Source organism: Leptinotarsa decemlineata, unplaced genomic scaffold (genome assembly GCF_025532065.1).
Source record: "Leptinotarsa decemlineata unplaced genomic scaffold, Ldec_3_MD MMD2_P_RNA_scaffold_14, whole genome shotgun sequence".
Classification (NCBI taxonomy): Eukaryota; Metazoa; Arthropoda; class Insecta; order Coleoptera; family Chrysomelidae; genus Leptinotarsa; species Leptinotarsa decemlineata.
The window spans coordinates 6,414,509-6,432,409 of NW_027412528.1; the positions used below are offsets into that span (position 1 = coordinate 6,414,509).

The following is a 17,901-nucleotide window of genomic DNA, read 5'->3' on the forward strand; positions in this document are numbered from 1 at the left end:
CTCAATGAAAGTATTAACCATTGAATCAATCTCAGTTAAGAGGTCCTTTCTAGAAATGTCTTACAATTTTGAAAATAACAATTGTATGAACAAAAAAACAGATATCACTTGAGTGAAATTTATTCTTACTTATTGACTCTAGATAAGAGCTTTTACAAAAACAATATCAATTTGAACAATTCCATCGTATAATAAATCTTAAATTTAATCTTTCATAACAATTTTATTCAAACATGATGAACAGGATGAAAATTCTTTGTTAGTTTGTCAAGCTTTCGGATATGTTTATGTCCTTATTATTATCAAGTATAAAACTGCAGTTTTATACTTGATAATGGGATCAAACCCGAAACCGGTCGTATAAATAAAATTTTCAGTGGTATTCAGACAAAAGTGTTTTTATTCATTTCATTTAAGTGATCATGAATTAGGTACCAGTAGTAATACAAAGGATTTTTCAAGTAATTCAGGGTCAAGCGCTGTAAATCTTATATTTGCTATAATGATGAATATATCTCCTGTGATTTGGATTCAAAACATCACGGTGAACATCCCAGCAAATTTTGGATACGCTATTATGAATGTGTCAAAATTAGGGACTCATCGCACATCACGGTGTGAACATTCCAGTCCATTTTTTCTAATACGTTATTGAGAATTTGTCAAAATTGTGGGATCCGACATCTTAGCAAATTTTTGATATGCTATTGTGCATAAACAAATATGGGGGGACCCGGTACTTCAGTGCTTCGTGGGGGTGTCCTTCATTGCGAACATTATTTTTTTTATATGCTATTAGAATGGAAGAAGACACAGTTATGAAGCAAAAATGTGGTTTGAATGCATCATGAGAATTGTTTATGAAATTTAGTAAATTTTCATGTTCAATTACCTAAAAAAATGTCTAATATTAACAACATTTGGTACCTAACGAATCTTAAATTCAAAGTAATTTCAGAGAGGACCCTGTACATTCTATTACAGAAATCTTATATTCATCATAATAATAAATCTACGATACGAAGTAATTTGAAGTTTCCATTAATATCTAACCGTTATCGTTTCCTGAAATAGCTATGTTGAATAATATTAATGACCTATAATAATGTAAAATACTTTTCCGATCGGTTATGCAATTCATTGGAAATGCTATTTATTGAATAATTACAGGGAAGCCATCTGTGATGGTATATATACAGGAGATTATTATGAACTATTTGAATAGTGATTTCAGAAGACCAATGTGCCATAGATATTGAGGTTAGTTTTCATTTTTGTTTTTATTATCATCTTTAGAAAAATATGAAAAGTTAGTTTGATTCTTGTAAAATTTTTCCAGGTTCAAGAAAATTTAATCTAATAATCTTCCTCTAATGCCCGTATTCGCCGTTTTCTCTGTAAAGCGAAGCTTACGTAAGCCCGCTTAAAACTTAGGCCAAGCTTAAATGTTTGTTTTATGCACCGCAGAACAATAAACGTAGCTTAGCTAAGCGCTAGAATAACTTGGCAACGTTATATCTTTTCGGGGATAATTACCGCTTACGCGTCAATTGTCAAATAACCAGAACCGCTAAATGAATGAAAAATTAATAAGAGTTCCTAACTTTTCCTCAACGGAGAAGCTTCACCTATCACGAATTATAGCTCACAAATATGCATCCATAATTGAGGATAAAAAAACCGATAGGGCTTCTGGAGAGAAAAAGGAAAAGACCTGGCAGCAGATCACAGATGACTTGCTAGTTCTTCTACTGGTATTATACGCGGTATGGCTTCGTTGAAGAAATGCTATGAAAATAGAAAAAAAAAGCTTCGAAAAACTTAGCTGATAAAACCCTCACTGGCGGAGGTCCATTATCAAAAATACAAAGAGATGGGATGGATGAACTTCTAATGTCAATTATCAATAAAAATACATTGGTGGGTTTTCACAACAAATTCGATGATGATGTAGATGAAAGCTTTATTGTGAATAGAGACCCTGATGAAGATAATAAAGTGGAATTGCAGATAGTAGATGAGGACAGCACAAAAAACACACCCACAGAAAGGGAGACAAGCCTGGTTAATTGACTTGAAGTTTTTTGCTTTTGGATTGTAGAACAATTATTTGAAACTCTACATATGTATTACATAAATGTAACTACCTACTTTACAATTATCTCCCAATGTTTGATTCTAGCCAAAAGCGATTGTAAAGAGAGATTATGTTGATTGGAGAAAGTATAATGCCACAAAACTACAAGATCCTATCAGCCCAGCTTTAGTTACAAATTTCACAATCTTGAAACAAGATAAAACAAAAAAAAACGTAAGAATATTCAAATCCATGATGCTAAGATTTGTGAAATCAACAAGAAATGATAAACATACAAGTAAAATAAAGTTCACTCATTTTGAAAATTTGTGAGTTCTAGTACATAACTCTGATGTTTTCACAGGTGCCCGACGATTTTAAATCTACACCAAATAGCCGTAGAAGACCAACAACTGTGGTGAAAACTTTAACATCTTCTGAGATAGCCAAAAAATATGACCTACTCTTAGATAAGAGGTTGATGTTACCTGAAATGCAATGGAATCATATGGAACAAGATAATGCCCTGAGAATAAGACAACGCGAGTTAGAGATAGAAATATTAGAAGTAGACTTACGTTTGAAAAAGAAAAATTTAGAATAGTATTCTTAGTATAATAATTATATTAGAGTAATTTATTATGTTCATATATCAGTTAACTACAAATTAATGAATAGTGGTTTGTATTTTGCCTTTATGATGTATTTGATTTTTTCCATAAACAATAATGGACTGAGAGGTAGTTGATATTGCAGGTGGTGGAAACTGACCTAGTAACAAGTAATTCAATATTTTTTATTGCTATGAATTTAATTCAAAACATTTTATTACAGATTTGCAAAGTAATTGTCTATAATATCATTTCTAAAATCATATAATACATTTTCCTGTGGATGAATTGGAGGAATAGGGGATCACCATCGTGCATTACTCGAGCAATGTTATAAAGTATGACTGTAGCTACTACTACCACTAAACCAGTTTCAAATTTGTATCGTGATCCATAGGATAAACAGGGGAATCTTCGTTTCCACACACCTATGGTCCTTTCTACTGCATTTCTGGTGCAAATGTTAGATTCATTGTAAAGTTGTTGCGCCCTTGTGTTGGGATTTGCTAGTGGGGTCAGTAAGTAGGATTTCAAGGGATATCCACAATCACCTACAAATATAAAATGGTGTAGTTGAGAGAATTTATCCACAAATATATAAATTTATGTAATTTGGCGATTAATAAATACTACTACGAGGGGAAAGAAAACTATATAGGATGCCCCACTAATACTCGTACTAGTATGAGTATAAATAGTATCGTTTTCTCATTACGACTAGCGATTCATGCATAAATCGACAATAAGATGATATAATATATATATATATATATATATATATATATATATATATATATATATATATATATATATGGAATATTCCTTGTTAAATTTACCCGAGCATTTATTCCAATAATTACCTAATAGGATGCCTGTATCGAATTCTTCAGCCTCAAACCTAGTCCTGAGCCTACTCTGGCGTGAAATAGTAGCATCATGGGCTGACCCTGGCTATCTCGATACGATGTTAATTATTTGCAGATCACAATCACATACCACCTGCACATTTACGGAGAAATATGATTTTCTATTTCGAAATATCTCTCCATCTTCACCACCTATAAAATAAATTGTATATAGGGTATAGCCAGTTTGTATTGGTTCTACTAGTAACTGTGGTTCAATTCAGTTGTATATCCAAACTAACCAAAGATGAACATATATAAAAGCCAATTATGTATGAGAACAATTAACATCATATATGCATGAGATATTGGTAGACTAACAATAAGCTCACCTAGTGATTTAATTTTCACATGGGTGCCATCTACGCAACCAATTACACGTGGAAAACCGGCTACTCGATGAAAATTAGTTTGTGAAGATATTTTTTCCTGATGTGTTGGTGGCATTTTGATAAATATATTTCTTTTACTCGCAATGGCTCCTGAAACTTTTGTTATGACCCTCGATACAGTACTTTGATCCATTTTCATAAAGTCACCTATGTTGATTTGATGGCCATCACTGGCATACAATGAAAAGGCAGTCAGCAGTTGATTTATTAGTGTAACACATTATTCCTGAAACATTCCTATTTATAGTATATTCCTAACGGTAGCTATCATCTGTTTGTTCAATAGGTATATACCGAAGTAATTATTGAATTATTATTGCTTGACAATAATAATACTATAAAACCATTTTACATGTGGTCAGTTATATCTCATGTGTTGGTATTTAAAAACACGGTAAAAACAATTGAATGTTTTTTCTACAAATCGTTTTCGAATTCTAAAGCATCTTCTATGAGCTCTAGCACATAAAGTGTTGTGGCCTTGGTCAGTCTGAATCTTTTATAAAAGGCCATATCATCCATCTCCTCGAAATAATTGGGCCTCCTAAAAATTCTTCGAGGAAATCCAGAATCAATTATGTATAAAATGTCATCATCTTCCAGCATAATTTCATCTTCTAGTTCCATCATTCTGCAACAACTGACTTCAATTTCACAAGTCCGTTTACTAAAACATTTCAACAAAACGACACTTACATTATTTCTAAAGAATAAAAAGTGAGGTTCAGAATGTTCAGATGTCTAAATAAGCTTGGCTTCACATATAAAGCCACCGAATTTGTGCGTGTTTGTGAATACGGTGAATACAAAACATATTTTCGACAATAATAAGTCTTCTAAGCATTGTATTAGATAAATTAATGTTTTTCTGAAATGTTGCACATCTTGGCAACGCAGCAGATAGCATTTCTCGTGACAAGAAGTTTTCTATCACAAACAGCGCAGCAAAGAGCATTCACGTGTCAGCAACCGTGGAGTGTATGTCTACAGAGCAATTCTAAGTGAGTAGGAGAACGTTCATAAATAAACTGCATATTTTAAGTTATTCTGTTAATACACTTGCATAAAACTTTTTTGCTTACATTGTGTAATCCTAAAAGGTTGTTTTAATAAAATTTAATTCGTTTTAATTAGCTTTATCCTTTATTATTTGGGTGTCCGATAACTGGGTCAGTAAAATAATGTCATGTTTCAGTTATCGTCCAAGTGTCCGATCTGGAGGACATTGAAACATATTTTTCTTTCGTAAAAATACAGTAACTGTGAAATCTGTTCGTAAAAATGAATTAACGTAACAATAACCAATATATGGAATTTCATCCTACCCGATTATCGGACAGGGGTTTTTCCACACATAAGGTATTTAAGAATTTTGGAAGTTGATGTCCGATAATAGGACATCCGATAATAATAGTCCGATAATTAGGACATTACATGTCCGATGTTAAGTTCTCAAATAAACTATATCCCCAATATCGGACATTGCCAGAATATTATAGAACTAAGTAATTACTTCTTATCCAAGTAAGAAAAATTGAAATAAACCTGTTTGTTCCAGAATATTTGAAGTTAAAATGAAAAAACGGCTTCTGTATTCTGAAAATGACATGAGCAAAGCTATAGAGGCTGTTTAGAGCGGTACCTCTCTTCGAGCAGCAGCAAAGGGATTTAGCGTCCCAAAGTCAACATTAGCCGACAAGATATCGAAAAAAACGCCTTTACAAAGGAAAATGGGACCAACTACTGTTTTAACTAGTGAAGAAGAAACACACCTAGTGAACTGGATTCTTAATTGAAAAATCTGTTAAATCTGTGAATAAGCTAGACGTGTTTTCAATCGCTCTTCGATAAATTCAAGTTTCTCTTATTAATATTTATCAAAAATTAGTGAATATTGGATCTCCATTAGTTCGTAGTGTGAAGAATCCATCAATGCAGTTCAAGTAAAAATTATTCATTCCTCTTAAGTGCAGTTGAAATTATAAAGTTCATCGAAATGTCAAGCAAATGTGTAAAATGCACAAAAACATTAGGTGAGAAATCACCAGGCATTCAATGTGGTTTTTGTACTCGAGTATTTCATACCAGATGTTTGGGTTTTTCTAGAGAGCAAAGTGCTTTATTTAGCGATACTCCAGGAATTATTTATAAATGCGAAGAATGCATAGGCGGAGGTACGGAAAAAACTGAAGGTACTAATTGTGGAAGTTGTCTAAAACTCTCCCAAGCTATTAAGGAGTTATCTGAACTTGTGAAAAACCTGCAACAGGAGGTGATGCAATTGAAAATGAATAAAAACCAGGATATTACAGAAGTTATAATAAACGAAGTATCTGAACGACAGCGCAGAGAAAAAAATCTAATTATATACAAACTTGATGGGGATGATCAAGACACCGATCTGAACAAAACTATTAAAATCATCAAGACCATAGCACCAACTGTAGGCACCAGTGATATTACTACGTATCGAATTGGCCGAAGGAATGGGGCCAACCCTCCACCTTTGAAAGTAACGCTCAATAGTAAAGAAGATGTAATTACCATTCTGAAAAATAAGCGTAAACTGAAAGATCTCAAAATAAACATTCAAATCAGCACAGACAAAACAAAACTTCAAAGAGATTACCTGAAAAAGATATTGCAGGAATTGAACGAACGCAAGCAAAAGGGAAATGAAGATATATATATTAGATACATAAATGGTACTCCCACCATCGCCTCCTCAAAAAACTATTAGACTTCAAAATTGGTCAAATAAACATTCGTTCCTTAAATAATTGTTTTGATATATTCAAAGACATTATACTTGAATATGAGTTTGCAATTGTTGGTGTGACAGAATCATGGCTCAACCCAGAATTCCCAGATAAGTTTGTTTCAATTCCTCAATTCAACTTGGTACGGCTAGATCGCAACAGTAGAGGCGGATGTATTTATCTAAAGTCCTCTCTCAAATATAAAGTGTATCACTCAGGCATCACTGCTAATGGCTTAGAACAGTTGTGGATCATCGTTCACTTAAATGAATATAAAATTGCTTTCGGAACTGTATATCGTCCACCAGGAACAAGGGTTGATTTATGTCTCAATGATTCATGTGAAATTCTAGAACAAATCTACTTAGAAACGACAGTTATAATTTTAGTGGGTGATATTAATATTAATCTCCTGAATCCAAATTCTAACGATACTCAATCGTTCATTAATTTGCTTTCTGTTTTTGATATGTGTCAAATTGTAGAGAATCCCACTCGTATTACTAATACATCTGAAAGCCTCTTAGATGTCATCTATATAAATAAGGAATTACTGGTAAGAAGTTTTAATACTATTGATATGAATGGTATTACAGACCATTTAATGGTCAGCTGTGTAACCAGCTTTCAACATGAACAATTACCTACTGATTCAATATACTTCAGAAGTTACGTAAACTTCGATTTCACTAATTTTCATAACGACGCTGCGAACATGCCATGGGGCAATATTGTTGATTTACAAAACATGAACTCTAAAGTAAACTTTTTAAATGATTGTATAATACATTTATTTGATAAACATGCTCCTATCCGCAGGTTGAATTGTAAAAAGAAATTTCTGCCTTACGTCACATACAACCTCAAGCTCATGATGCAAACCAGGGATAAAGCTCATAAAACATATTTAACTTTGAGAACACCGGCTTCAAGGAAGTATTATGTAACCCTACGGAATTACGTTAATGACGCTCTGAAACGTGAAAAAACAGCATATATGCAATATATTTTAAACAAAAATAAAAAAAAACTCTAAAGCAATTTGGAAAAATTTGTCATATTGGGGTGTGAATACAAAGAGTTCTTCACAAATCAACAGACTACCGCAAGAACTGCGTAATCCAGAAGAAATCAATAACTTTTTTCTTAATGTCACTGGAAATTCTACAATTAACAGTGATACTTTATTATTCTATAGTAATAACAGATTCAATGTCAATGCAAGTTTCTCGTTTATGGAAATATCCAATAAGGATATCTTTGAAGCTATCAATAAAATAAAATCAAATGCTTTCGGTATTGATAATATCAATATTAAAATGATTTCATTCATTATTCCATATTGCATAGATGAAGTAAAACATATTTTTAATGAGTCTCTGAGGCAAGGCATTTTTCCTGATCTTTGGAAAATTGCTAATATTTTACCCACTTCCAAAATACCTACACCCACCTGTTTCAACGAGTTACGTCCAATAAGTATTTTACCAGCATTCTCAAAAATTTTTGAAAAAATAATAACACAACAAATCAAAGTATACTTGGATACAGCTAACATACTTCCAGAAGTGCAATCTGGATTCCGACAGAAACACGGTACCAACACTGCTCTGTTGAAGGTTATCAATGATATCACTACTTCTCGGGACAAATCGATGGTTTCATTTTTAGTTATGCTTGATCAAAGCAAAGCATTCGATCTGGTAAACTTCAAACTATTGCTGAGTAAACTAAAATACATTGGGTTTGAATGCAGTTCTTTAGATTGGGTGAGAAGCTATCTCACAGGAAGGGCTCAACGGGTTATACTGGATAATGGTCAATTATGCTCATCTCTTCAGGAAACTTCTTCTGGTGTACCACAAGGTAGCATTCTAGGTCCATTATTGTTCTCTCTTTTCATTTTTGACTTTCCTGCCACGTTATCCCAGTGCGACGTACATTTATATGCTGATGATTTTCAATTATATCTGTCAAGTCAATCTAATAATATTTACCATGCTATCACCAGGATGAACTTGGATTTAGAAAATACATTTCTATTTTCCAAAAATCATGGCCTTCGAATTAATCCAAATAAAACAGTAGCCCTATGTTTGGGATCTGATCTACAAAGAAATGAAGTTGAAACAAATTTTCATCTTTTTCTTGACAATGAACCGATTGACTGGGTGAGTTCAGCAAAAAATTTAGGGGTATATATTGATAACAATCTCTCGTTCAACGAGCACGTTAAACACATTTACAAAACTTGTTTTTTTAAACTGAAATCCTTATACAAGTTTAAGTTCCAGCTTTCTCAAGAAACAAAGCTGAAATTAGTTCAATCATTGATTTATCCCCATATTGAATATTGCAGCTCAGTGTATTACAACTTCTTACCAGACTATAATAAACACAAACTTCAACGTATACAAAATGCTTGTATGAGATTTGTGTGCTGCATAAACTACCGTAATCATGTAACTCCATATTTATTGAAATTAGATCAGCTGAATATTGAGTTTAGAATTCGTTATCTCATATCTGTATTCTTATATAAACTATTGGAAAGCAAAACTCCTAATTACTTGTTCAGATTACTTAGTAAGCGATCTGATAATCATTCTATCAATTTAAGAAAAGATACATTTACCATTCCATATCATGTTACCACCAAATTTGAGGGATGTTTTTCTTACTTTGCACCAAAGTATCTAAATAATTTATTACCGTATATGCATTTGTCTATATATCAATTCAAAAGTACTTTGAAAATTAATTTCTTAGATGTTCAAAAACGATTGTAATCTTTTATGTTATCTTTATAATCTCATAATAGTTTGTTTTATATTATTTTTGTGTCTATTGTAATTGTTATTGTTATAGGTAGTCTTTCTTACTGTATGCTTATTTTTTTTCCTAATTATGGGACGGGTGGAAGATAGCCTCCGGCTAACCCTTTTCCCTTTGTGTATAAAACCTGTTTTTGTACAATAAACATTATTATTATTATTATTATTATTAATTCAGCAAAGGCCGGTTTTCCAATCACCCGAACACAACTTACGGACAGCGTACAGCTTTTGGTGCGCGAACTGAAACGAGAAAACCCTTTTCCAGATGATCGACCAAGTCGTCATTGACATGAAAATTTTTTAAAACGACATCCCCAAATAGCCAAGAGAGTGCCACAAAATCTTTCCGGATTAAGAGCCAGCGTCAATGAAGAAAAAATTCGCAGATGGTTTGAAGAAGTTAGAGCTTACTTAAGTGAAAACATGTTTAATATTACGGAGCCAAAAAGAATCTACAACTGTGACGAAATAGCGATGTCTTTGTGTCCAAAAGGGGAGAAAGTACTTACAGAAAAGGGTGAAAAAACTGTTTATACTATTTATAAAGGTGACGAAAAGGAATCACTCACTACTCTATTTATGTGTAATGCCTCCGGTCAGTTACTACCCCCGCTAATACTGTATTCATATAAACGGATTCCTAAGGCAATTATCGAAAAAGTACCGACGAGTTGGGGTGTGGGAAAATCAGACAGCGGTTGGATGACTGGGGAATCCTTTTTTGAATATATAGCTAACGTATTTTTTCCTTGGCTACAGAAAAATAACATTGAGATGCCTGTACTTTTATTTGTAGAACGTCACAAATCCCACCTCACTATGCAGTTAAGTGATTTCCGTGTTAAGAACAAAATTATTTTAATTAGTTTGTATCCAAACTCTACACATATTTTGCAGCCTCTGGATGTAGCTGTATTTCATCCTCTAAAATTAAAATGGAAAAAGACAGTAACACAATGGCGAATGGAAAATAATGGTTCCAAGCTTTCCAGAGAATTATTTGCACCCCTTTTGGAAAAAGCAATTAACCAGTTACAAGATCGTTTACCTGTTATCATACAAAATGGCTTTAGGACATGCGGACTTGCTCCATTTGATCCAAATAGTATCAGGTTCGAAAAATATTTTAAAAACAATTTGACTGGAACGAGCAGCAAAAATGACGATGACAAATCTAATGCCCAATTAGTGCTGGATATCTTTAAAAAATATAACGAAGAAAAAATAGAGGTTATCAATAGCTCCGGGCCTAAATGGGAAGGTGATATTAAAGATACAAATTTATTTTATTTTTGGCAGCATTTAAGCAGAACAACGTCCTCGTCTTATATTAACAGTGATTTGACAAATATAAAAATACATTCAGTACCTCAGCAACATGAACCAAAATTACAGTCACAAACAGAAGAAGTTCAGAGAACACAAATACACATATTGCAGATTGATCAAATTCATACATCATTAGGCAATGAAATAGAAGAGGCGACTATAGTGGAATCTCCCCAAGAACTAGATTTAACAACAGAAATAAGTAAAACCAAAGACGTTTTAGGTTTAACTGATGAACAAGGTGTGGAAAATCTGTCTATTTTAAACCTCATTGACGAAGGTGATATGGATTTTACTGCAGAAGATTTAGACATAAATATATTTTCCAACGATCAGTTGCTGGAAAGTAACCTCTCTGCTAATGACACTTCCAATAATTGTTATGAAACGAAAAGTAAACAGTCAGGACCGTATGAAAATACACAAGAAATATCACAGCCACTGATTGACATAACCAACGAAACGATCCAGGGTGTCCAGGAAGACGCTAATCTTTCAGAAATTAGACATAAGAGTCCTTCTTCGGAGTCAAGAGATCACTCATCTAAGTACGCTATCGAAACATTTCATAAATCACCCGAAAATATTAAAGAAAACTTTTTCAGTGTCCCAACACCATTTAAAAAAGCTCTATTTTGGAAACCACCACCCGAAGAGCAAAAAAAGTAACCAAAAAACTAAAAGAGAAAGTACCGGCAGTTGTTGTATCAGACGACTGGCGGGAATATGAAAATCGGAAATTAGAAAAAAAGAATAAAGCTTTGCAGGAGAAGGAGCAAAGAAAACAATTGCGACTGGAGAAAGAACAGCAAAAAAATATGACAAAGCTAAAAATATCTGCAAAAAAACAAAAAAGGAAAATACAGATCAAAATACAGAGACAATGTTGGATAGCGATACTGAAAACGATTTTGATATTAGTATAGGAGATCATGTTATCGTTAAATATGATGAAGCTTATTTTCCAGGATGTGTTATTGGTATAGAAAAGGAAGACCAAGAATATACCGTGAAAGCAATGGAACCCAGTGGCCCAAACTGGAAATGGCCTATTAAAGATGATATATTAAACTACCAAAAAGACCATGTGATATCGAAAATTAAAAAGCCTGTAGTAATTAATAAAAGAGGTTTTTATTTTATAGAGGAATTAAAGAATTTTAAGTTCAATTAAATAAGTAAATTTTCTAAGATTAGTCTTGTTTTTTATTTCTCTTGTTTTTGAGAAGAATATTTGAGTTTGTATTTTTTATCTGTTGTGTATTTCTATAAATGTTTTTCTATGAATGTTTTGCTTAAAAAAATGTGATTGTTTAATATATGAATTGCACTTGTCCGATAATTGGGACATTTCTAGTCCAGTAACCAGGACTTCGACATTTTTAGGTGTCCGATATCTGGGAATTCCTGCTTTACTAAACGTTTTTAATTATATCGAATAACTAAAAAATATATCATATCATAAGAATTCTCTTTATAGGTAATGAAATTTAGAAAAAATTGACATATTCTACAACATTGTTCATGTTTATGTATATATTTTTCAGATGGTCAAACATGAACTTTGCTCTTAAGTGTCCGATAACTGGGACGTTTACCTTAGTTTTTTGAAAATTCAGCTCCCCGAAAACGTATACGGGAGAATTGCACCAAGATCTTCATTAGCGAACAATTTGGGAACAAACATTTTAGCTGGTGTGATAGATCAAGATTATTGGAGAACAATTGAAAATTCTTCTATATAATTCATCAAATGAGAAAGTTGATTTTGAGAGAGGAGTTAAAATAGCTCAACTGATATGTGAACGTTATTGTATCCCGATTATTGAAGAAGTTGATGTTTTAAACACTACTGACCGGGAAGAAAAAAGTTTGGGTTCGTCTGACATCCTTCTGAATATTCCACAATAATAATAATAATGATGGTGACGATGAGATAGAATTAGTATCAAACAAAACATTCAGTAAGGCAGACAAATAGTTTTATTGAAGAAAAATGACTTTATTGAAATCTAATTATATCATTTTGGTAGCTATTCTGAATGGTATGCTATATAAGAATGTACCGAAAGAAGCTCAATAGATTGCAATATGTTTTGATATGGAAAATATGAAGAAAGAGTGTAATAGAACTACTTGGAAAATATTGACCCTTGCAAAGGAAAATAATGGTGAATTACCAGTGTTTCAAATAAAGAATACAGAATCGAATGCAACACATGTCAACTATAAATTTAAAATGATATACCCTAATAATTCAGAAAGTGATCAACAGGAATGGCAAATTATGGCTTTTGATAGAGCTGTACAAAGAGAAACACACGAGATATTTTCCATGTTGTGTATAACCTTAGTTTTAGTAATTATTATATTTTTTATTGTTCCAAAAATGGGAAAATTAAAGTATGTATTTCACTAGATAATTAATGTCTTATTAGTTTCCAAATAATAATAAATGGATAATTCATTTTGTTTTCTCACATAGGTCAATAAAAAATATGATTAAAGTTGTTGTTTGAACTTCGGAAAGAACTTTAATCCTCTCCTTTTTCTTGTGATATAAATAGACAATGAATTAGTGATAATCACTCAAAATGATTTAGTTTCAAGATAGACAAGATATATTTTTAGGAGAACGTAGGTTTCACCTAAATCCAGATAAATCAAAGTATGTATCAGTGTGTATATCAGTGCATCGAGGTTATGTTGCTTGTGATGTAATAGCTGACACTGGAAATGGAACTCTTGTATTTGACGAGCGGGAGTGGACAGAATTAGTCAAAAATAAGTCAGCTATTGATAGTTTACTAACATCGGCAGAAAATGTGAACACAATAGATGTTGGAAGATTTGCAGTGGAATTTGAGCAGACCCACCCAAATACTATTCAAATTTACAAAGGCGATTCTAGTATTCGTTTGAATTGTGAATCGTTGTCAAAATTATGGCTTTCCATACCTATTCTCCAATATAGAATGGATGTATTGAAATCTCTGAGATTTGATGTAGTAATGAATATTCTTCAATTAGGAGTGAAGTCGGATATAATCAACAGGTCATTGAAGGTACTCCAAAAAATCAAAGAAATCAATCCTGAAGTATACACTCTTGGATTGAAAGTAACGTACCATTATCCAGAAATCCTTCAAGAAGAAGAACAAATATATTATTAGATATGACGAAAAAAGTTAGGGGAAGGTGGTACAAAATGATCCCTCGAGGTAAAATGATCCCTGACTCCTTTACCGGCTTAATAGCGCCATCTAGGAAATTTTTTGTGAATTTCTGGTTCCTACGGCCTAGCTGTACAATCTGTGTCAGTGTCATGGCGTTGTTCGTTGTAGAAAAGTTTTTATCACAAAAAATTCAAAATTCCTGTGTTCAATCTAAGGTAAGCTGTTATTTGACATTATGTAGCTTTAGTCTATGTACATATAACGTGACAGGTATGTTTGTCTCGGGTTTTGCTGTCAATTAGCTATCGATTTAACCGCCTTTCATTACAGTATTTAAAAATCATAGGTTATGTTTTGATATTTTTCCCTACATTGGGTGGACAAAATGATCCCAGGATCATTTTACCCCGTGCCAATTGTGTTCAGTGAATTATCAATAAATGGGTGTATACATGTTTTAAATAGGGGAACCAATCATAACGGATATCTTTCTGGGCCGATTTTGGTTTTGTAAATGTTTGTTGTAGTTCAAGGAAGGTTTGAATGGTGAGAATAAAAAGTAGGTATGTAGGTAGTAAGTAGTGTAGTGTAGATTTATATGTTGCAGTGGAGGTTAGGGTAGTGTAGTGTAAAGTAGTATAATGGTAGTGTATAGGGTAGGTAGGATGGAAGTGAAAGGTAGAATAATGTAGGGTAGGATAGGGTAGCGTGTACGGTAGTGTAGAATAGATCAGTGTAGGGCAGTGTAGTAGTTTATATTCTGAAGTGGTACGAAGTTCCCTAGGGGGCAGCTAGTATATGAATGTAAACCATGCATTTAATAATCTGATAAGTATTTAACACCCCTTATTTTCTTGCTAAAAAAAGCCGGACTAATTCAAAATTATTTGCTTTTAGAAATCATGCCACGAAATTATATTCGAAAAACCGTACGCCAAAACTGGAATGAAAACGCCATATTTAACGCCATAAATGCCGTAAAAGAGGGCATGCCATATAAAACCGCCTCCAGACAATTCTCAGTTCCACTTATGGCACTTAAAAGAAGAGTTAAAGGAAAAAACGTTCACGCTTAAAAAGCTTAAAAAGAGTATTTACAGATGAACAAGAGTTGGAACATGTACAACATATTCAAGATAATGAAGAGACTATGTACGGATTTACAGTTGATGATGTCCTTAAGTTTGCTTTTGAGTTAGCTGAAAGAAATAACATAAAACACCCGTTTTCTACTACATCTCGAAAAGCTGGTAAAGATTGGCTAAGGGGGTTTCGACAAAGACATCCGAATATCACTCTACGTGCACCGGAATCAACTTCAGCGGCACGAGCGCGAGCTTTCAATAAACCGATTGTTGATAAATTTTATGACAATTTACGGAAAGTTCATGAGAAGCATCCCTTTCCACCTCATCGCATTTTTAATGTCGATGAGACCAGTTTGAACACTGTCCCGACCAAAAATACCAAAATTTTTGCTAAAAAAGGGCGCAAGCAAGTAGCTCGCATAACGTCTGCTGAAAGAGGCGAATCAACTACAGCAGTAATTTGTGGATCAGCAGGAGGAAACTTCATTCCACCAATGTTAATTTTTCGTCGCTTGAGAATAGAATTGATGGATGGGACTCCGCCAGGTTCAGTTTATGCGTGCAATCCAACCGGTTGGATGAATATTGAGGTGTTTTCACAATGGTTTGAACATTTTTTGTCGCATACTAAACCATCTTCAGAAGACCCCATACTTCTGATACTAGACAGCCATCTTTCACACACCAGAAATTTAGACGTCATATTAAAAGCGAGAGAAAACAACGTCACAATTTTGTGCTTGCCTCCACACTGCACGCACAAACTTCAGCCACTCGATGTTGCCGTAATGTATCCACTGAGCGTGTACCATAATCAGGCTTTAGAAAAATGGATGAATAATAATGCGGGTCGTGTAGTTACAGTATTTCAAATAGGTAAAATTTTTGGAGAAGCATATTTAAAAGCTGCAGTACCCTTAAACATTATGAAAGGATTTGAAAAATGTGAAATATGGCCACTAAATCCAGACGTTTTCAGTGATGTAGATTTCGTTGCTGCCAACACTACTGATAAAGAATTGAGAAGCGAAATCGTGGAGCCACATCCGACAACAACTGCAATACCTAATAGAACCCAAGCTACCGATGAAAGCATTCATAGTAACTTACCAGGTCCAACCTTCCGGACTCCCGTTCTTCATGCGGATCCATCGACAAGTGTACCAGGTGAAGAAATAACAATCCAAGGCTCTGTGTCGCCTTCTATTCTTTTGTCCTGTGTAGCGTACGATCAAACAGAGAACAGCGAATCTTTTGAACCACCACCTTTCATAAGTGTTCCACCTGATACCGATGAACGTATGGATCGCAACCTGACAGCAGCCGTTATGGATCTCGGCTTACGTACCATTTCATTGCCGTGCACACCAGTTAAAATACCTTCTATCTATGACAATATTTCACCTTCAACATCTATGGAAGCAACACGATCGCTTATACCACCAAGACATACAGCTTTTGAAAATGTTCTAACACCATCTGTTGCAGAAGCCGCCCAATCGTCTTGTAACATTTTCTGTAGAGACAATAGCTGCTCTTTGACATCTCCAATTGCGTCCACGTCTTTTAGCGTCCCTCCAAGCCAGATTCGACCTTTACAAAAAATGACAGGAGTACGTCAAAAAACCAACAAAGCTCGGGTCTCCACAGCTATTCTTACAGGCACGCCTTATAAAAGTTTCTTAGAAGAAGAAATGAATAAAAAAAATGAGAAGATATGCAAGAAAAACAAACGCAACGACAACAAGAAAACAACTAAATTAAATTCTAAAATGACAAATGCAAAAGTTTCTTTAAAAGGAAAGGAGGAGTGCAATAAATGAATCATCTTCAGAAGATGAAGATGATGCAGAATGTTTGTTCTGTAATGAGCTGTTTTCAAATAATAATAGAGGTGAAGGATGGATCCAATGCTGTGTTTGCTTAAGATGGGGCCACGATGCTTGCGCTGGAGTTGATCCCGATGATTCTGACGAATTCACTTGTGATTTTTGTGCTGATAATCCCTTTGCTAGAGCTCGGAAACAATTAAGACTGTAAAACCTGAGACTATAGTCCTATTATTATAATGATCAAGACGGTAAATTATACTGGTAACTAAGAGAACTTTGTTAAAAAAATACTTTATATTTTGAAATAATTTAAGACTGTACCAATTAAGACTGTACACTAGTTAATAAGAGAGCATAAAGCATTGTTGATTGAGATTATATTAAAGACGATGTTAATAGTTATAAGAGCGTTGATTGCTTAAAATTCTATTTTGGAAACACTATTAAGGCCGTAACGGCAGTTGATATTATTTGCTAAAAAACATTATTTTTTGTTAGTTTTTTTTTTATTTGAATAGGTATAATTTTTAAGGTTGTTATGCCAATGATACTTGTTCTATCGAGTTGTTCTTCAGAATGGTTATGTTATAGTAAAAATAATAATATAAATACGATACAACTGGAGTTAATGTTATAGAGGTAGATTTACGAAAATTAAACAATATCATTTGTTTTTGATACTAAAACTGATTTTACAATAAAACTGTTCGAAACTTATATTTATTTTACTTTTATTTAACTTATGTTTCATTTCTTGCTTGAACTTTAAATGATGGGGGTAGAATGATCCCCGGATCATTTTACCCGCACACTGGGGATCATTTTGGACACAGGGGTGTACAAAATGATCCTTACGTAGACCTTTACGAAAATATTAATAAGAATTATTCCTTAT

The 17,901-nt window shown here is 33.5% G+C and overlaps 2 long non-coding RNA genes across 2 annotated transcripts; both read right to left on the reverse strand.

The window, feature by feature from the left end:
- Nucleotides 1-268: 268 nt before the first annotated feature.
- On the reverse strand, nt 269-4,791 carry LOC141483113 (uncharacterized). Its single transcript, XR_012465916.1, has 3 exons — nt 3,926-4,791; nt 3,549-3,746; nt 269-3,239 (listed from the first exon to the last, which is right to left on the reverse strand). It is a non-coding gene; the product is annotated as an uncharacterized lncRNA (long non-coding RNA).
- A 3,607-nt stretch (nt 4,792-8,398) lies between these two features.
- On the reverse strand, nt 8,399-12,130 carry LOC141483110 (uncharacterized). Its single transcript, XR_012465915.1, has 2 exons — nt 8,531-12,130; nt 8,399-8,474 (listed from the first exon to the last, which is right to left on the reverse strand). It is a non-coding gene; the product is annotated as an uncharacterized lncRNA (long non-coding RNA).
- Between the last annotated feature and the right edge of the window lie 5,771 nt (nt 12,131-17,901).